The sequence below is a fragment of the Diuraphis noxia genome, unplaced genomic scaffold (genome assembly GCF_037042655.1).
Source record: "Diuraphis noxia isolate RWA-SAM2 unplaced genomic scaffold, SU_Dnox_SAM2 contig0001, whole genome shotgun sequence".
Classification (NCBI taxonomy): Eukaryota; Metazoa; Arthropoda; class Insecta; order Hemiptera; family Aphididae; genus Diuraphis; species Diuraphis noxia.
Genome location: NW_028301711.1, coordinates 51,056,507 through 51,071,928, shown reverse-complemented (window position 1 = coordinate 51,071,928; position 15,422 = coordinate 51,056,507). Strand labels below are relative to the sequence as shown.

At 25.1% G+C, this 15,422-nt stretch overlaps 1 long non-coding RNA gene across 1 annotated transcript; it reads left to right on the top strand.

Annotated features, from left to right (window-relative positions):
• Nucleotides 1-12,127: 12,127 nt before the first annotated feature.
• LOC149060873 (uncharacterized) lies at nucleotides 12,128-13,627 on the top strand. Its single transcript, XR_016189578.1, has 3 exons — nucleotides 12,128-12,717; nucleotides 12,807-13,282; nucleotides 13,357-13,627. It is a non-coding gene; the product is annotated as an uncharacterized LOC149060873 (long non-coding RNA).
• The last annotated feature ends 1,795 nt before the right edge of the window (nucleotides 13,628-15,422 follow it).

Below are 15,422 nucleotides of genomic sequence, written 5' to 3'. Positions count from 1 at the left end.
GCTTCGTTTCGTTAGTTTAAAAATTAGAGTGAATCATTATACAAAAAACCATATACAAACAAAGATAATCTTAATAGCATCAATTCTCATCAGAGGTCAATTCACTCTATTTTTTAAACTAATAACGCTATGAAGCTACAAGTGATCTGGCGAGAGCAAATTTAGAATGTTACGTACTTGTAAGGCGGAGACAACAAATTCCAGTGTTATACCGCTTATACGTCTTATTAAACATGCAGTTATTGCAGTTTAAAGGAATAAACGTGCATAATATTCTGCAAGTCTAAAAAAATGTATTCTTATTCATGAGTAAATATAGTTATTGAGGAAATGCGATTTAAAATACGTATTTCATAATATAAACATAATTATAGACAATATAGTAATACGTAATAATATAATAGAAGTCTGGATTTTGTTTTATAAAAGTTTAAAATTATATTTTCGAATAAATTATCACAAAAATGTTAAGTGAATAAAAAAATGATTTATGGTTTTATATTTATATTTGAAATTTCAAAATGAAAAACAAAATTGCTCATGAATTTTCCTCCCAATAAAAAAGTTTAAAAGAAAGTTAGATTATATCTTTATGACCCTTTATTTGTTTAAGTACAAATGTGTTTGGCATTTACTATTTCAATTCAAAAATACTTCAACTGAAAATTGATATTCTGTTTTTATTAAAAAGCGAATAACCGCAGATACATTCAGTTTTTACTAAACGTTAATCATTTTCTAAATATATAAAAAAATTTTTAAAAATTTTTGACATTTTGAGTCTATTGAAAATTTAAATTTTGTTAAAATGTACAAAAATACTTAGTTTAAAATGTGTAAAATGTTCAATTTTTATAGATATAGCCTATAATGAATAAAAATTGAAAACTAAAATTATCATAAATAGTTCATGCTTGCAGTGAGTAGTAGACTTACGAGTAGTGACGTTTTTACAAGGCTGGCCATCAACAGATTAAAAAGTTAAAGTTATGTTACTATTTAAGTAATAAATATTGAGTTAATTTTTTTAAAGTAATTCTAACTTAAGATGTTAAATTTTTTTCACATTATTCAGAAATTTTTGATTTAATTTATTTCATCTCCACATAATATTAATTTTATTCCTAAACATCAGATGAAAAAAAACTTGTTATATAATAATTGAAATATTAAGCAAATATTAATTAATGAATAAGAAGCAATAATAGTAGTTATTACATCGCATATTCACAGAATATAATACATGCCAATATAATAAGAACAAATTTTAAAGGGGTCACCACGTCATAAATAATAGAAAAATATAATTATTTATTTTCAGTATCCCATACATGTTTTACATTCATTACTCATTACCTAGTATCTACCTAATCATTATTAATTGTATTACTTATTACTATATTTTTATTCAATTTTGGAGTTCATGCTATTCATGGACATGTGATATTTACTATTTACCTAATTAAATATATGAACAAGCTTTTATAAATATTTTATTCTAAATTGCATAATATTTGAAATTCTAAATTTTGTAATCAATTAGTTATTACCAATTTGTTATAATCTAATAAGTAATAACCAATTGTATTATTATAATATTTAGTATAATTTGGACTACTACAAAATAAATTTAAAAAAAATTAATTATTCTTTATGGATTGTATTGGATTGTGGTATTATACAAATACCTACAGTAATTAATTTAAAAACATATATTTAATTAAAAATTGTAAAACATTCATATAAAGGTAATTTTTAGCTTTAAACATAATTTACATTGTTCTAGATTAATTTAACATACTAAGTAAAAAAAATAAATTAACTTGCCCAGCCTTGCATTTTTAGGAATATTATAACATAGGATTAGGGTTTTATAAGCATTTAAATACTAAACTTATAAGATTTTACAACATAATAATATGTAATTAATAAGTGCTTAACTTAATGTATTATTTAAATATATTATTTTTCTGTACTATAACATTTATAAATACTTAACTTGAAATGTGCATATTTATTTTATTATGTAAGTATTTTACAAAAATAAATAAATAACATAAGTTCATTAAAAGTTCAAATTAAAATTTAAATTTGTTATACGTCTAAAATTCTTCTTAATCTATTGAACATTCCATAGGTACGGAAGACTCCATCGCAAAGTTCATTCATTATCTGAAAATAGTTTATATTAATTTTATGTTAGTTTCATTTAAAAAAATCGGTAGGTAGGTAGGTAGTTTGTAGTATTACTCTTTCTTAGCATGTTTTGAGATTTCTAACGGTTGACCAAGTGGTTAATAAGTACTATTCGCTATGATTTATGCTATTAAATTTGCTCAGTCATTTTTCCAAAACATCAAAATTTATATGTACAGGTAAATTTATTTTACATAATATTATGTTTACAAAGTTCCAATATATGTTATTCTCATTAACAAACAATCTGTTGACTTTTTGATTGCATTAAAAAAATATAATCTTAATAAATTTATATAATTTTCGAATTCTTTAATAGTTAATACATTACAAAAATTATAATAATCAACATGATTCCACATATTAAATTTAGGATTCATTTGTTTATTCAATTAACTAATATATTGAATTATTTTATATTAGTATATAGTATGATTTCTATAGTTTTTAAGTTTTTATTCAAAAATCATTTTATTTAAGCTGTACCTATATAATTCGCAAATGGTAGGTTTGTATTTTAATGTTTTAAATTAAATTATATTTACCTTTTCATGTTTTATGTGTATCAATTGTGTCATCAAAAACTAAGTGTTTTTGGTAGAACTCGCATACAAGAGTCGGACACTTTTTTTTTGCCACCTCTGCAATTAAATACGATGGATTTCTTTTCTTCTTCCATTTTACAAGAAAATAGAGACTACCGGCAGTTGATTGTTTCACATCAATTATTTTTTGGGGTATTAAACTAGGATCGCAGCTATCAAATGCGATGTAAGGTTTTTTGACGGGTTTCGCTATTTTACCCATGGTCTGTAATCATAAAAATGTACAAATTAATGATATATGACATTGAAACGGAAAGTTTTTTTTCAAATCATTTTCAGCTTGGAAGCAAAAAAATATTTTACTGAAGATATCGAGGTATATGCTCTACGTTTATTTTCATGATATTATGATATTGCTTTTCAAATTTTCAAATTTTATAATTAGATATATATGTATACAAATATGACCAATAATGTGTAAACATTTTTAAATTATACCTTATTATTTAATACTTTAATTTTATTTCATATATATATGTTTAATTATTGTAATATGGCTTTTTTTTCCCTACATTCCTTTATAGCATTCAAATTGTAAGAATATTATTGGAGGTTTTCTTTGTAATTAAAAATTTACGGTCCATATAATATATCTCAGTTAGTTTCAGATGGTTTGATATTCTAAGATAGTGATTGCAATAGTTGTGATTTAGATAGTGAACTATACATTTCTTCACTACTTAAATTCGTTGCATTTTTAAATAAATTACTATACAGTTTTCTACACAATATTATGTATTGTATACTTAAACTAACACTTATGTAAATCTCAACTTTTCCAGCAGCCAATTAAGTTACTTTTACTTGGATTTATTTACTTGAAGGTTTTTAATGCTAATTTGTTCATCAATTATTACATTATAATTAATCATTTTGATCTTGCAGAACACTATGCTGAGATAGATGTTCAATATTAATTAATTTATAATAATATATCATAAAATGAATCACATTATTATCATTTAGCACATCAGATTAACAAGTTCAAAAATTGTACGAATAAGTAATGAATGATGTATTAACAAATTTTTTACAATACAGGCATGTGTGTATACTATATAGAAAGAAATATAATAGTACTCACAGAAATTAGAATCACAGAGAAGTATGATTCATTATTACAGAATTGAGATAAATTGAAAGTGCATTTTGTATTAAAATTTAAAGATGATTTTTAAGTGATTTCATTAAATTAAAATGTTATAATTACATTATAATGTCTTAAATTTTCAATATATATAGTGGTTTATTAAACAAAGTTATAAATTTTAGAATACCATTAAAACATTTTTAGTCGAGATTAGCAATCAGTACTTAATCCATTAATAAATCATTGGAAAATATGAATACAATACAAGTATTTTTTGAATGATAATAAAAATGTGTATCTAGGTGAATTGCAAATAAAATGCACAAAACATGAAAATTATATTACAATAACTGATTGGCTATAGATATACCTGATATTCTTATAAATATAATAAGTAATAAAATAATAAGAAAGAAACAAAAAAAAAAAATCAAATATATTTCCATATGTTATCAATAAAAAATCATAGCTACGACTAGGATAATTGATTTTATGTAGATACTTATTTAATTTAATATACCTATAAATTATATAACAATACATTTGTATATTTATATGATAAAATGGCCATAACATAAATTTTGAATCAACCTGTATAGATATATATATATATATTATTAGGAGATATACTTAATAATTTAGGTTAAACATGTTAGTTCAGAATCGTTTTTAATTGATGTATAATTGTATTAAAATTTAACTCATACTGAATGACTAGGAACCCCAACCGACTTTCATCTGATTTTTTTTTTATTTTAAAATAAATGAGAAAAAACCTAACAAGTTAGTCTTTTGGCTTAAAGTACACTTAACAATAAGTAAGTAGGTACCTACATTATTTCACCACATTATTATATTAATGTCCCTAAAATTTCATGTCTGTATTATTATTTGTTTTAAGATTAGTCGCGCAACAATTATTGACTCAATATCACTTTAATGACCGGATCCACATAGAATTGCATTTTTTTATAATGTGTTCTAAATTCTACATAAACAAGCTACAAATTCAAATCATGAGGTGTAGATTAAATTAAAAAAAGTTTTATGTTGCACAAAATTGCTCGTATTGAGTTTTTTTTGTAAATATGTGCTAAATTATAGTACTCTTGTATAAATATTTTAATTATAATTAAGACAATGAATACTACGATAGTCGATAAATTATCGATTACCTTTATATACACATATCGTACTACAGTCAATCGGCAGCAGCCAGAAATTTTAATCAAATATTGTAAAGTCAGTTATATACATTATACATAGTATCAGTTTATTATAATTTAATTGAAATTAATTTTTTTTTTTGTTAATTTTATATTTTAATATAATAGTTAATGCCAACTAATAAAATAATGACATTATAAAAAAGATAAATACAATTAAAAATAAAATTTGAAGTGTACCTATATCTATAATGAGAATTTTGTATTTGCACAATTTTTCACTTTTAACATTTTAATAGTACTTTGTCGCTATTCACAAGTTAAATATTGAAATAATTTTTTTTAAAGTAACTTTTAACTTTATAATGTGTTAAATTTTTTTCAAGTTATTCAGAAACTTTTTACTTAATTTATTTCATCTCCACATAATATTAATTTTATTCCTAAACATCAGATGAAAAAAAAAACTTGTTATATGAAAATCGAAATATTAAGCAAATATTAATTAATGAATAAGAAGCAATAATAGTAGTTATTACATCGCATATTCACAGAATATAATATGAACGATTTATTTTCAGTACGCCATACATGTTTTACATTCATTACTCATTACCTAGTATCTACCTAATCATTATTAATTGTATTACTTATTACTATATTTTTATTCAATTTTGGAGTTCATGCTATTCATGGACATGTGATATTAACTATTTACCTTATTAAATATATGATCAAGCTTTTATAAATATTTTATTTTAATCTATCTTTATTTTATTCTATATTTTGTAATATTATTTAAATATATTATTTTTCTGTACTATAACATTTATAAATACTTAAATTGAAATGTGCATATTTATTTCACTATGTAAGTATTTTACAAAAATAAATAATTAATATAAGTTCATATTAAAATTAAAATTTGTTATGCGTCTGAAATTCTTCTTAATCTATTGAACTCTCCATAGGTACGGGGACGACTCCATCGCAAAGTTCATTCATTATCTGAAAATAGTTTATATTAATTTTATGTTAGTTTCATTTAAAAAATCGGTAGGTATGTAGGTAGTTTGTAGTAGTACTCTTTCTATAATATGGATTACAGAAATATCAATTGCATAACCAAAACATACTCACTAAATTGTATGCAATATGTATATACATATAGTATGCCAAAATGATAAAATATCTGTACATATGACCACGCCTAACAGCAAACTGAACAGTATTATAGCATGTTTTGAGATTTCTAACGGTTGACCAAGTGGTTAATAAGTACTATTCGCTATGATTTAAGCTATTTAATTTGCTCATTAATTTTTCCAAAACATCAAAATTTATATTATGTACCTACAGGTAAATTTATTTTACATAATATTATGTTATTCGGGCACCTAATACTCATGGATATACTTCAAATACTGTGACTTGTGATATACTTATATCAATAATTCCTGTTGATTGAAAACAACCCCTTAATTTGATCACCAGCATTTGTATGGTTTTATAATAATAATATAATAAACAAATTTATGTCGACAACTTATCAATTCAGGTAAGAGAAATATCAGTTGTTACAATCATATAGTATGTGAACTGTGTCAGAATATTTAGATTTTAGGTAGGTATAACAAGAATTTTAACTTTTGGGAACCAATAGTATAATATTTTAATAGCAAAGTTCCAAAATATCTAAATAATTCTAAAAGTTATTCTCATTATCAAACAATCTTTTTACCTTTTGATTGTATTAAAAAAATATAATCTTTTTAAATTTATATAATTTTTGAATTATTTAATAGTTAATACTTTACAAAAATTATAATAATCAACATGATTCCACATATTAAATGTAGGATTCATTTATTTATTCAATTAACTAATATACTCAATTATTTTATATTAGTATAGAATGATTTCTATAGTTTTTAAGTTTTTATTTAAAAATGATTTTATTTAAGCTGTGCCTATATAATTCGCAAATGGTAGGTTTTTATTTTGATGTTTTAAATTAAATTATATTTAGATACCTTTTCATGTTTGATGTGTATCGATTGTGTCATCAAAAACTAAGTGTTTTTGGTAGAACTCGCATACAAGAGTCGGACACTTTTTTTTTGCCACCTCTGCAATTAAATACGATGGATTTCTTTTCCTCTTCCATTTTACAAGAAAATAGAGACTACCGGCAGTTGATTGTTTCACATCAATTATTTTTTGGGGTATTAAACTAGGATCGCAGCTATCAAATGCGATGTAAGGTTTTTTGACGGGTTTCGCTATTTTACCCATGGTCTGTAATCATAAAAATGTACAAATTAATAATATATGACATTGCAACGGAAAGTTTTTTTTTTTCAAATCATTTTCAGCTTGGAAACAAAAAAATATTTTACTGAAGATATCGAGTTATATGCTCTACGTTTTGCATGCTCATCTCGCCAACTGAGCTCATCATATAAAAAGGTAAAATATATTCACGACAACCAGCACAGCATTTTTCTCTAATATTTCATCAAATCTTAATTAAATACCCAGTACTGAATATGTTTATCTTAGAAAGGTAACATTTCTCCCTTGGTTTCAATATTTTATATTTTCATGATATTATGATATTGCTTTTCAAGTTTTCAAATTTCCCTGTTAAATAAAATATTTATGCATAATCTAACAAAAACATTATCATATAAAGAAAAATAATAAAATCTGTCCACTACGGAGCATGAGAGTTTATCATGTAAAGCGTGTTTTCAGCGAAAAATCGAGTTTTTAATTCTTGATCGGCTACAGCGGTGCCGTTGACAGTCCGCGCTTGAAATCCGAGCGCAAATAGGGGCATTACTCAATATCATCGTGAATAGACTCACTCTTACTAATTATCAATTATTTTAATAGATTAGTCTCTGTAGGCAGCGACGTGGTTGCATTTTGCAATAATGTTTTGCCTTAATAACTACACCCACGTAGCACCCTTATAACTTAAAAGAATACTTTATATTAATAAGATATAATTCGCATTTACTTACTTTATCTGCAGTATAAATATAAAGACTAGTATATTATATGATAAATATGTATAACTATGTAATATTAAAGCTTTAATGTGATGAGTTCACGAATATGGTCGTTTCGGCGTGGCTGACTGCTGAGTCACTGCTTTGATGAAAAGACTACGCCGGTTATGGTTACAGGTTAGTCACAACCCCCACTAACATTCTCGAAAATCCTTATCTCCAGAAGGCTAGGATCGCGATGTTGATATTATATTGTAGTCCATCCCCATACCATTTCTGTTATTTTTTCAGTGCAGGGCACTGGCCACCTGTAGATATCGAATACCTATACATAATATTATATTCAATCACTTGATAATTTTTTATGATAAGCCTAACCCTGATTATGGGGGATATAAATGATATAATATAAGGTGGTCCCTATAACGAGGGTGATTACGATAAGAACACAATCTAATAAATGGATAAAAAGTGCGTATAATTAAGTTTTACATGAATTTGGTGTAACACAATTTGTAGGTAGTATATGCATTACATCAGGTATAGTTAGATACTAACTGATTTCTCCACATTTTTTAAAATCTTTATGGCATTCAATTTGATAGAATTTTACTGGAGGTTTTCTTTGGAATTAAAATGTTTATGGTCCATATAATATATCTCAGTTAGTTTCAGATGGTTTTTATATTCTTATATAGTGATTGCAATAGTTGATTTTGATTAAATTTTTTTAAAGTTAGTTATTAAAAAAAAAATTGGTTTGTCATAAAATTCCTTATAGTAAATAGGATTTATTCGATATACTCAGTTTAATTTTTTAACAAATACCATAAAAATATTATTTTATTTACAGTATTCTAAATATTATAAAATATGACTAATTTACAAAATAATAAATGATCAATACTATTTACTTTTGTAAAAGAAATATATTCTATTCATTTTGATATGACAAAAATTATGTGAAATGTATTATATTACTTTAAGTATGAAAAATAGTCACACTCCTCCAATTAAAACTATTTAACACTTAAAGTATTTAAAAATAAAAGTATTCGAATTTACATTTTGTCAATTTGTTAACAACCCAACAAATAATGAGAAATAGTGTCATAGACTAATAAATAATTTTCAAAATATAGATTGCAGTAGGGAGTATAGGTACTGGTATAGGTAAGCATAATATGGATAATAAATAAATATATAAATTTATGTACACAGTAGACCTACATATTGTAGCAATGAATAAAGTCATGTTCTCAGAGATAGGTGTACAGTTAAGTAGAAGTAGAAGTAATATCATTACACATGCATATAACATGAGAGATTTTATTTGAAAAAATGTCACCTCAACTTTTCTGTGTTTTCTTGCATTCATTATTGATTAATGCACTTGATAGTTGTTAAATATTCATGATTCATGAATTTATATAAATATGATTTAAAAATATACACTTTTTTTCTTATTTTTACTCACAATTTTCACAAATGTAAATAATTAATATTTTATAATTTGTACCGACTAAACATTTATTAATGATAACGTGGGTGAAAATGGAAAGTTGTACAGATTTGAAGAAACATTATATAATCATATAATACTTACATTGTTTTAATTGTTATTCATAAAATATGCTCTAAAAGATGGTACCTAACCAGTCAGCAATACATTTAATATCTCCTCTCCCCCAAAAAAAAACATCCAAATACAACAAATTTCAAGACCTGATTATTACATTTGATCAATCAACTATACTTGTATGTAAGATGATTATTTTAATACAAAACACAGTTCTTCGTGATTTTTAAGTTTTGAAATATGCAATTTTTATATTAATTTAAACCAATTGAAAACATTATATTTGCAAACTATGTAACTAGGTATATATATATAAATATATTATAAACTATATAACCTACTTATCTATTTTATTTAACACGATCTATATTCTATAGTGCATTTTTAAGAGGACTACATCATATTTCAGTACGTAATTTGTACCAAAAACATGCTCACTGAATTACAAAAAATACCCACCCAAATCAGTACCAAAAAATCTGATAAGTGATAAGGTGGCAGGCTGTAGGACTAAAGACGATTTACTTCTTAACAATAACAATATATTGAAAGTCGTAATTAGAAAAGTGAAACATAACATATAAAATGCTCTCTAAAATTTAAAAATATATAATGTTCTGTTTCACTTAAAGGGGTAATAGGTTTTCCTGGAGAAATTTATACTCAATCAGGTGATCAATGGATAATGTTGTAAAATGCGATATTTTCAGTTTAATGCTAATTTATAAATTTTTAATACATGCAAAGAATGTATCTATTAAATCCAGGTAATTTCCAAAAAAATATAAAAACTATAAGAAATACCCACGCATGTTATTAAAATCTTAGGTAGGTAGGTACCTACATATTATAGGTATTACAAATTATAAACACACAACTTTCGGTTAGGTATCTTAAAAATAAAAATAAAACGCATAGTTTACCTACCTGCCGCAGAACCTTGTCTTTCTCGGCTATCGGCTATACACGCGCACCGCAGACCTTAGAATGAAGATCTTCAAGATCTGCGAATGCCGAATACGAGCACAACACGACGAGTCGACGATTGAAAAGGAACACGCTATACGCTAATTATTACAACACGCTTTACGCCTGTATGCCAATATTTAAATCTTCCTACATGTATTATATTTTAATGTTTGTTAAGTCGTGTAGGGGAGCCCGGGGTACAGTGAGACAAGATTCATAATTCGCGCCAAATTAAATGTACGTTAGTATGATAATAAAATGAATTGATGTTTATGATGTTATAAACATTTTAATCTAGGAATGGATGAGCTCCAATAACTTGATAACCTGTTATCAGCGTTTCACTGTTTACGCATGTCGATTGTTTGGTTACAATTTACAAGATTTTTTTTTTCATTTTTGCTTTTGAATATAGGTAAGTAAATTAAATATTATTATAAAAACCATGTATAATTATGTATTTTAAGGTATTTAACTATATTTTACAACGCAAATTAATATATTATCCGATGACTTAAATTTATAAAGTACGTTAGGGGCACAGTGAGACAGTTGGTCTATTACCTATACTATTCATTTTTAAAATACAGGACATATTTATTTAATTGTTGGCTGATCATGAAACACAACACTTAAAACTAAAAATGTTATGTAAAAACATAAACATTTAAGTATAATAAACATTACCTATATATAGTGTAAAATAATAAAATGGTGTATTTACAATCATTCAGAAGTTAGTGTAATTTACAGCTAATTTTAATTCCATTAAATTATTCAAAATGAGTAAACATTATTTTAGAATTAGGTTTGGCGGATTCTTATATAATACCATATTTTAATATAATTTTTTGTGTGTCTCACTGTGTCCTGGGTTGGGGTGCAGTGGGACAGCAATTTAAAATTAACTTTTTTGATAATATCTTAAAATATATTTAAGTTATGAGTTATGTTATTACATGATTTAAATGCTTAACATAATTGTTAAAATAAATCATATATACACAAAATCATGAAAATTATTAATTCCAATGATATAAGGAAAAGAAAAAAAATGTCTCACTGTACCCCGGTCTCCCCTACACTGTACCTACATGATAAATAATAACATAAATTTGATACTTACGAGAGAGCGCGAACCCATGACGTGTGCTAACGATCGAACTATTTGCCATTTGGACTAGGCGTCAGGGCAGACGGTTAAAGGCGGGCTGTCACAAGTTACAACCGGTCATAGTGTTGTCGTCGTTCGCCTTATCCTTAAGCTGGTCACACACTACCTACGTTTTATTTGTCCGTGAACGGTGTGCGGTGTAGTACGAACACATTTAAGATATAAAATGGATAGTGTGTGTCGTTCATCGGTGTACTAAAAATGTCGAACTACACCGTACACGAACAATTAAAACCGTAGTGTGTGACCAGCTTTATCGAATTATAATTTTTAGTTTGAACTGTCGACTGGGTATTTACAGTTCACTGTGGGTTGCCGTTACACTGTTAGAAATATTGATAGGATGTTAATTTTTGAAATTAAGGAATTCGTTATCTATTTATCTATTTATATTCTCTAATTTCTTCCACAGACTCGCTTGCGACACGAAAAAACACATTCGTGTAAAATCGGTTTATTACGGTGTTTGAATTATCTTAGGGTAAGCCCGTCTATTACAATAATCGTAACGAATAATATTCTCAAAGATTGTACGTCGTATTGGTTTTATATTATATTTTATTTGCAGACTACCTATATCATAATAAATTACCATTTAATATAAAGTAAATATAATAATCATATATTGTTGTTTCCGTCTTACAAACGTGCGATAGCAATTTATAGTAGTAATTATAGTTTCAATTCTGTGTATTACTTTTGAACTTTTGATATTAGTCTGAATTATTTAATTATAACTTGAGCACTACACTTTTATCAATTATCAGTTTATTAATATGCGCTAAAAATCCTTGTGGCCTGATGTGCCGTAGACACATGTGCTCACATTCAAACAACAAGTGAGTTAGTCTAGAGTTTAGACTTAGATGGAAATACAAGGAGAACTTCATACTGTCCTTTAAGTTGGTATCATAAGACAAGGTATTTTTATTACTATCTTATACTTAATTATAAGGATTTTTTTTAAACATATTTTAATAACATTAACGATTTTAATTGTTTTCTTTTAGTTTATCCCATTCACTTCATCTTTAAGAAGGTCCAACCACCGTATTTGTTGTCTTATAAACGCGTAATATAAAAAATGTACGCTAAGCAATTCACGTTTTATTCTGTTAGCTTAAAAATTAGAGTGAATAGACCTAATATAAAACTTAATGGTGAGAAGATTATCCGTGTTCGTATATTGAGTTATTACGATAATTCCATTTTTAAATGAGTTACGAGCATTTTTATTTCACCATTTATTATACGTGCATAACCCACTTAAAAACTGAATTATCGTAAAAAAACTTCCAACAAAACACAAATAATATTCTTACCATCAAGTTTCATAATAGATCTATTCACTCTAATTTTTAAGCTAACGGAATAAAACGTGAACTGCCTAGAGTAAATTTGCCCATGTTACGCATTTGTAAGACTGAGACGACAATAAAATTTCCGGTGTTGTGTCCTATTAACTGCGGACGAACAGCGAAGTGTGGTATAACCTATTAATATATTATCAATATATTTGTATTATTATTATTTATCAGCAGTGATTTCTAAATTTTTTAGATTGCATTTAAAACTGAAACCAAATATTATGATGTCATATAACCGAATAGAAAAACAAATTGTATTTAATTTATTAGATTTCAACATTGAATAATTTCAACATAATTTACATAGTTCTGCTGTTAAATAAACGGAGTACACGAGGTACCCACTACCCATACAAAAAAATCGGATAGATATTTTAATTCTTTTATACTTTATTAATTATTTTTACCAATTTGTAAATTATCATAATATTTGTAGTAAATATACAAGTTGGACTAAATAAAAAGTATTGTTTATTTTTAGAATTTAATAAACAAATATTACCTATAACTTAAAATATATATGATCATCTGCATAATAAAAATATTAGCGTGTTTTATGGATATTTTTATTTATGTTTAAAATTTATGACTTTTATACCATTTGGCCATTCACAAAAAAAATAAATTACTTAAAAATTCTTTATGAGTGACATTGATTTCCATTTTAAAATCAATTTGTTGTATTTATAAATTATAATAGCTTCTTGGATAATACTTTTTTAAATGTGTATTTACTTTAATGAAGTAATCCTAAGTTGGGATATAAATGTTATATAGATGTTATGTCATAGGTACCTAACAAAATAAATAGCAGTGTATCGTCCTCTTAATAATTGTATTATACACCGTCCAAGTCCATCACACCATCATTCAAATATACTAGATATTAAATTATTGTATAGTTAATAAAACGTTACTGTAACAGTTAGACAATTACCTATCCAGACCGTGTGAAAACAATCGAGCACTTAATGTTTAATAAATAAATAGTAGCAATTAAGTAAGCTTAAGTCTGTTTCAACATTTAGTGACCTATGGTTGAATAATTAGAGATATAGTGAACTATTAAAATGTAAATTATTAAGTCAATTGTTTATAATATTATTAAAGCATAATTATATATTGTTTAAATTTTATAAAATACAATAGATATTATAATAAGATTTACTCATTGCACAAGTTAATTCAAATTAGTTATTACAATACAATATTTTTTCATCCTTTTTAAATTATGTTAAAAATGATTATAATCATTAATTTTATAACCTTAAAAGTAAATTTAATTTATTTTAATTTAAAATTATACTTATATATTTGGACTTAATACGATTCGTGGCGGTGTGAACTTTTTTTTTCCTATGATGCAACGACCTTAAATAAGTACTCACCCACCAATTTTTTTACAATTTATACTTTACTTTTACCTTATTTTAAATGCTGGTCATATGTGATTATGAGAGTACAAATTATAATCTAGTTTGGCTGTCTAAGACATAAGGATAACCACCCCCAATTTTTCTTGAGGCAGCCGCTTCATAAAATAGTTATACAACCTCTAATGAATATGATATGAGCTAATAATATTCAAATTATGATGAAATTCATCTAAATCACCAATGTTTAAAATTATTATGAAGTTAGAAATTTATTTTCAATTATTAGCTATGGATTGAATATTTAAAACAAAAATGTTCTTAAGTAGTCATACTTTTATCAAAATATATATGAACAAGTTTCTTTCATAGATATTTAAGTTTAAATATAGCTATACAAAATTAGTTATTTAAACATGAATAACAACTTTAGTTATTTTGTTGTCATAAAAAAAAAAAAATTATAATTGAAACTGTTAAAGTGTATCTCAAATCGTTATTCATTCACATCACTGAGTTCAAATTATCACATCTCTTATAATACTAGGATAATTAAATTTCAGGTATGGCTGATGACTAAACAATCATAGTAATTATACAGGTAAGCATTTTAAATTTAATAATAAATCTAATTTTATAATTTTATTTGTTTGATGAAGGATCAGCAATAAATTACTAAAAATATTAATTCAAATTAATTATTAATATTAAGAAAAAATTTTAAAATTATTTATGAAATTAAAAAAAAAAGGATTTACAAATAATTCCAGTAACATGAACATTTAAATTTAACACTTCAATATTATGATATTCACCAAAACATTAATGCAAATAATTTTATAAATGTAAAAACAAATCTACCTTTTTATTATTGTAATTAATTGGA